Raw genomic sequence first — 7,736 nt, 5'->3', positions numbered from 1 at the left:
TATATATATATATATATATATATATATATATATATAATTTTAACGACAGACATTGCCTTTTCCGTTTATTTTTCCCTTTACATTTTCATTTAGGCTCAAGAATGTAAGAATTGATTCTTAGCTCTCTTGAGGTCATACTACTGAATACCGGGCCCAAAGTTGGCTTACCCCTCTGAGTGTAACCGACCAATTTGACCTCCTCGGGGCCATATGTTTACTTCCCCCAGAGTGTAACCGACCAATTTGATATCCTCCAGCGGTCTTCGTGAACAGTTGCTTCGTGTGCTCTATCAGCAATGATAGATAGTTTCGTCTGTTAACAATAGATAAATAACGCATAACACTTATCACTAAGAAAGATAATAGATGTTTCAATATGTTAGACAATGAGTTTCCGAATTTACAGTAGAAAAAAAAAGGTCAGTGTTCTCTACTGAGCAGCGAGTTAAAAGCTATTTTTCTGTCCTGATCCTCCAATGGCTATTGCAGCAAGGTGATCAGCCAATCACAACTCTTGAACAAGCCTGAACTGTAATGCGTGTGTGTGTAATGATTGATTAGTGATTCATTCATTCCGTAATGTCCTAACTTTACTTATTTACCACATAAAAATGTATTTTCTGAAATAAAAGATAAAATATAACCAAATAGGAGTCTCCATCATTCTTCCCAAATCAATAAACTTGGTTACGATTCTGGTATTATTCTAATATCACTTCAGCAGCCTTATGTGGTGGAAAATAACTCAGAGCACCGTTATTGTTGACATTTCCTGACATGGGTGAGTTTCTAAGGGTTGAACGACAGCTTCTGGACCCCAGGAAGCTGACAGAAAAAAATATGTGCAAGCCGAGAAGCTGATGAAGGGGAGTGGTGATGATGCTGAGAGATGATGGTGATGCTAAGAGGTGATGCTGATAGGATATGATGAGAATTGCTTATTTTCCAAGTGTGAGTGCACGTTGGTACCCTGGAAACACAAACCGTAAATGTCTCTATTTTCCGCTTGTTACAACTTGTAATAAAGTTGTTACATCTTGGCTTAACGTGTTTATGACGTATTAGAACGTTGTTACAACTTGCTATATTGGTTGTTATAACTGGTTAGGAGGTCTTAAAAGTTGTTCGAACGTTGTACCAACGTCGTAGTTTCGGTGTGTGTTCGGCGGGTAGGGGGTTCACACGGATATCATCACTGTTCACAAAGTCATCGTGCTCAGTGCTTCAGTCATTGGTTAACAAGGTCTTCAGAGGACAGTTTTCTCACACATATCAACGGCTAGACGACCAGAATAGTCGGTGTAATCCTTGAAATTAAACTGAATGTTCAACACCTGTCTGGAAAACCTAAATTCTAACTGAATACATTTAAATAAACTAAGCCCCTCAAAGGTTTGTGCGGCGTCAGTTTTAAATGATTATACAGTCCACTGCTCACCTCAATTAATACAAAATTCACCACCGCCCTGGGAGGTCGTCCCAGGCTAGGCGTCACCCGCCCTAGGAGGTCGTCCGAGGCTAGGCGTCGCCCGCCCTAGGAGGTCGTCCGAGGCTAGGCGTCGCCCGCCCTGGGAGGTCGTCCCAGGCTAGGCGTCACCCGCCCTAGGAGGTCGTCCCAGGCTAGGCGTCGCCCGCCCTGGGAGGTCGTCCCAGGCTAGGCGTCGCCCGCCCTAGGAGGTCGTCCCAGGCTAGGCGTCGCCCGCCCTGGGAGGTCGTCCGAGGCTAGGCGTCGCCCACCCTAGGAGGTCGTCCGCGGCTAGGCGTCGCCCACCCTAGGAGGTCGTCCAAGTCTAGGCGTCACCCACGACTCTGGGAAACTTCCACTCATCTCTAAGTCTCATGAGAGCTGTGCTGTGATTGGTCGAAGATGTGACCTGATGCCTGATTGGATTACGTTTGTGTACGTCGTCTGGGAAAGGACGCCAAGGCCTTTGATGTGGCCCCGGGCCACATCATTTTGCCCGGGAAGCCTATGGCGCGAGAACACAAACTTCAGCCGTGATGTGGCCAAGTCAAGCTTACTGGGAGCTGCTAGCACTCCGTGATAGTTTTGTCCACTATTACCTAACTTTGCATCACCATCCGTGTGTCCCCAGAATCGTACATCATTGCTTGATGGTCACAAAAGGGTAAAGAGTGAAAACTTAAGCGATTAACGAAGAGAACGTCGAGTGAGGCCACGTGGTTAAGTCACGCAAGAGAAGGACTCTGTATTGTGGTAAACCTCATCATACAATGAAAGTTATCTGCCTGACTAACCCGCTCAACACATTATTGCGCTTCTTGTGTCGAAAGGTAGACTCTGTTATCTTGACTTGTCCCTATATAGAATAAGAGATCTCACTGTAGAGCCAGTGATATAGTGCTTTCCCGTGCAACTTGGTGCACTATGCCACATCGTAGCGACCGCACAGTTACCGTGTGCTCGTCTGCATTGTGTGGGTTACTGCACGTACGACGTGTAATCGTACGTGCAACCATAGTGTACGAACGACGTGTTTACGTGCTACTCAGGCCCGTGCCACCTCCAGTTGACATAAAAATAATAACACTTGATTTACAAGAAGGTGCAATGGGTTAGTGAGATTACATAAGATTGATATTTTTACACGCATACCAAGCCACTAACAAGCATAGCGGCTCGGGCATCTATCAGTCAATCAGTACGAGGGGAGGTTGCCCCAGGCGGCCAATGTTGAGGTGGGGATCGTCGGCTATTCTGCCTTTACTACGTCAGCGAATTCTTGAGGAAGGTCGCTTGCTGCCTATTACATGCCAATTTGGCTGGCAAGAAAGATTAGAACGAGGAGTGAGTGAGTGAGACCGGCCAATTACGTATGTAGGTTTTTCATGTTGTTAATATTTTCTTGTGACCGACTGCCAGGAGTCGATCGCCTGGCTTACTAAGCCAGGCGATCTTACTAACAGCCACTAACGACGCTGTTAGTGGCTGTTAAGAGCGAGGGTTGAACAGATGAGGTAACGGGGGCATTGACGTCACGAGAATTGCGGTTCAGTGTTATATTTAGGGTTCTAGTGAATGCATAGTGACACCCCGGGCCACCTCTTTGTGATACCTCATAGAGGCACCTCTTTGTGTGGCATGCGTTGGAAAATGTTGGAGGTGTTTAATACCGTCCCATCACAGTGCGGTGGCAGCTTAAAAGGAGATACAGAGCGGGGTACACAAAGTCATTTTCAGCCTAAATCCACGACTCTCCATGTTCATAACTCCATAAGCCTTTGAGGACAAACAGCTAGTTCGGATCTAATGGTCTGTTGCTGTTTGTAATTCTTTGTAAAGTGAGCACGAGGGGAACACAAGTGCAGACACCAGCAACGCTAATTGAACTGAACAAATGTTGCCAACAGTAAATTCTGAATAGTCTGTTTTTTTTTTGTTGTTGTTGTGGATTATTCCACTTGAAACTTAAAAGAACCACACTTGCATTCTTATCCCACAATAATACTCTTACCCAATACATGTACTCTTATTGTAAATGTGTGGCCACGTCTGTGGTAGAAAATAATAATAATAATAATAAAAACTCTTACCCAACACATGTACTCTTTCCCCACACTTGCACTCGTCCCCCCACACTTGCACTCTTTTCCCCACGCTTGCACTCAGCCCCCCACGCTTGCACTCAGCCCCCCACGCTTGCACTCAGCCCCCCACACTTGTACTAAGTCCACCCACATTTTTACTCAGCCCAACTCATTTCAACTCCTTCCTCGAAGTTGCCAATTTTTCTAATGATCCTGGACATCTAAACGTTAGAACAAATGTCACTATACTACAATACAATTCAGTCATCTACATACCTGGTCGCAAGTGATCTTATTTAACAGTCAGTGCCTAAGCCCGTATGGGTGCCATGAACTACGGGACCGTCCCAGTGCTGCTCTTGGCACGTTTAAATGGGAATAGAGGAAATGTTCAAGGCGAATCTTACTTGCCCATCCTCGCAATCACTGCAATATTCACACATCGGGTTTGACGTCCACACCAGCGCTTGAAGCAGACGAATGGTATCCTTTTAGTCTGTGGGGAGAGTCACCCTTGCAGGAAACTCAATTATTTTTTTTTTCAGGCACTCACTTGTCACTGGCCACTCCAGCTTTTCCAGATATGTAAACTTAATCGCCAAGGCGCGCAACTTCACAACCTATGAATGAAGTATATTATGAATGAAGTATACTATGAATGAAGTATATTATATAATGTTGCAAGTTTACAGGACAGAATAAAATAACTGGTCAATAGAGACAGCAGGATGACATCCCCTCTCCCACCCTTAGCTGGATAATTGAAATTTGAAAGGAACTGCTGTCACAAAGTGACGTCCTACTGACAGGTATTTTGAGTCGTCTGGAAGTCCGGTCTATGTTGCATGAACTCTGTGTTGGGGGTGATTTTGATCCGGGATTGCCCTATGGAATCTATTGAGAGGGCTAAGGCTGTTTTGAACATTATTTGTGTACAGTCATTGCATGTTTAGTTTAGATTAGTTTTTTAAATTGTATTTTCAGCGCCAGATATTCATGTGATTTTTTCTTTTAAGACTTTCTCTTAAGTAAATAATTTACAGTAGACTTATGAAAACTAATCCAGCCGTAAATGTACTAAAGAAACATTTATGATTAAGATTTAAGTGTTTATACTTATTACCCTGCTTTCTTTCCTACTGTATTCTTTCCCTACACACCTGTATTCTTTCCCTACACACCTGTATTCTTTCCCTACACACCTGTATTTTTTCCCTACACACCTGTATTCTTTCCCTACACACCTGTATTCTTTCCCTACACACCTGTATTCTTTCCCTACACACCTGTATTCTTTCCCTACACACCTGTATTCTTTCCCTACACACCTGTATTTTTTCCCTACACACCTGTATTCTTTCCCTACACACCTGTATTCTTTCCCTACACACCTGTATTCTTTCCCTACACACTTGTATTCTTTCCCTACACACCTGTACTGCTTCCAAACACTTTGGCACTTTCTCAACACTTATTCTAATTCCCCCTTACCATTACCCTTCCCCACACACACACACACTTGTAATTATCCCTATTACTGACCTCTTCCTCTTAAACTTGAACTTGTCCCGCCCCGTCATTCAACTCTTCTGAATACGCGCTTCCACGCTCTTTCCCGCCACTTCTACTTCACTCCTCCCCCTGCCTCGTTAATTCCGTCTCCCTCTCTCTCTCTCTCTCTCTCTCTCTCCCTCTCCCTTTAGGCCACTCGAAGGTCAGAAAAATGTATTCCATCGCTGGACCTCAGTGTCACAACCAGGCTTTTGTGAATTCCTCGAGAATGCTTTCAGTAATTGTGATTGTTGTGATATCGCAACAATCCCAATTACTCGAGATTAACAAAATGCAGACGGTGGGTCACAATAATGTGGTTGAAGATATGATGACCAAAGCATCTATACCTGATGTGTGTTTGTGGTTTGGTCATTAACATAACAACAAAATGTTTTATTCTACCTGGTGTAAGGTTATATTCTACCTGGTGTAATGTTATTCTACCTGGTGTAATGTTTTATTCTACCTGGTGTAAGGTTATATTCTACCTGGTGTAATGTTATTCTACCTGGTGTAATGTTTTATTCTACCTGGTGTAAGGTTATATTCTACCTGGTGTAATGTTATATTCTACCTGGTGTAATGTTATATTCTACCTGGTGTAATGTTATATTCTACCTGGTGTAATGTTATATTCTACCTGGTGTAATGTTATTCTACCTGGTGTAATGTTATATTCTACCTGGTGTAATGTTATTCTACCTGGTGTAATGTTTTATTCTACCTGGTGTAATGTTATTCTCATATCTCTGGTTGTTTTTTCTTCAATTAAAATCCACGATTATATTTATAAGAGCGCTATTCATCTTATAAATTCATCAGGCCCTTTTGTTTTCATTAGTCATTCTGGCCTCCATCTTCACCATCTTCACAAAGGTGCATCTCTCTCTCTCTCTCTCTCCACACATACGAGTCTTCTAGCATGGTGACACATACAGAACTGCCGCACACATGTGCAGCTGCTTCACATAGTGTAAGTTTCCCCTATCTATAGTTGCACAATGTTGGCTAGGCAAATATGCCTCTGCAATTACCTATTATTAATAATGTGTAACCTATTCTGAATGCGGGGATGCCAGAGACTATCCTTCAGCTTTACTGCTCTCTGTCTTAAGGAGTTTGCTTCGTAAGGAGAAGGAAGCACTTGATGAAAGCAGCCACGTTGCACCGTGCATGCAACAGCGAGATGCAGGAAGTTCTTGCTTTCTCCGCCAGGATGGCGACCTTATGGTAAACTCGTCGTTTACGACGAGTTTACAGCGCGTTGAACAGCTGTAAGCGCGTTACAACAGCTGTAACGCGAGAACAGCGCGTTACAGCTGTTCTCATGGTAGAACAGCGCGTTGTTGTTCTGCCATGTGTTATCATCATTTACAATCCAACAGCTGATCTGATAATAGGTTTCTTATTTTGCCTATTTTTTGCACTTACCTTCATACGGTGTACGAAACTGTCCTAATCGTGTCGACACACGGGTCCTCTGGGTGCGAAATGCTGCACTAAACTCGTGTAGCCGTATTTTGCTTAACCTGGAATACTAAGCTTCACGCGAAGGTACCAGAGTGTCACCATCTGTGTCATGATGGTGACACCAAGAGTGTCAGGCAGAACATATGTAGGATCAAGTGCTGCGTTTGGGTTTCAATGCCGATTATCTTGCAAGATGGTCATTTATAACATGATTGCATCGCAATTATCATTGAAGACGAAAGTTATCGAAGTTATAGAGAGGGAGAGAGAGAGAAGCGATTCTTGTGCCATCGTCCACAGCCAATATCAGTTCTTAGTGATTGTGAAGGTCTTCATCCAGAGGCTGCGCTGCCAGGGTGTTGATAAACTACACAACCCCACCACCTCTACCTCTGCCAGGGCTCTTCTAAGCCCTCCAGGGCTCTTTTAAGCCCTCCAAGACTCTTCTAAGCCCTCCAGGGCTCTTCTGAGCCCTCCAGGGGAGCCCACGAGTCGCACATTCTCACCTGGGAGTGAGGCATTATGGCATGTATCGATAACTTTACTAATATTGCACACTCATACAACTTGGACTGACCCATTGAACAACATCTTCGCTTCCTAAAGGATCAGAGTTCGATCCCCGACGGTTCACGTGGTTTGGGAACCGATCCTACATTCTACATCCTCAGATAACAGCCTCCTATTACGTCCTGATATCCCAGTCAAATGTTATCTAGTCATATTGACGGTGGTTCATCTCCATAATTAACTTTCCTTACGTAGAATATTATATATGAAAGTCTCCAGTGCTCATGTTCCCAGAATCCTCACCCCTATCCCCTCTCCCACCTGTGCAATTTACCATTATTCATTGCAAGTGTAAGATATCCTGTATTGATATTGATCAATATCTGGGTTATCGGTTAAGGACTGGAGAAGCTTGATCTCCAGGGAAACCAATCCTGGATTAGACAGAGGGTCGTATGGGTATCCCTGTGACGTCTGGAACACCAAAGAGATCTGGTAAAAACACTTGACGATATTTCTAGACCAATTCTGATTGTTTCTCCACTTAAAAAGACTTTCAAAGTTATTATTTTGACGGTTTAAAAAGGAAGGAAGGAGAGTTTGGGATGTATTTTATCTCAGTCCCGAGAGTTAGGGCTGCAGTTATTGTGACT

This window comes from Procambarus clarkii, chromosome 21, assembly GCF_040958095.1.
Source record: "Procambarus clarkii isolate CNS0578487 chromosome 21, FALCON_Pclarkii_2.0, whole genome shotgun sequence".
NCBI classification, from domain to species: Eukaryota; Metazoa; Arthropoda; class Malacostraca; order Decapoda; family Cambaridae; genus Procambarus; species Procambarus clarkii.
This window is presented reverse-complemented; position numbering follows the sequence as displayed.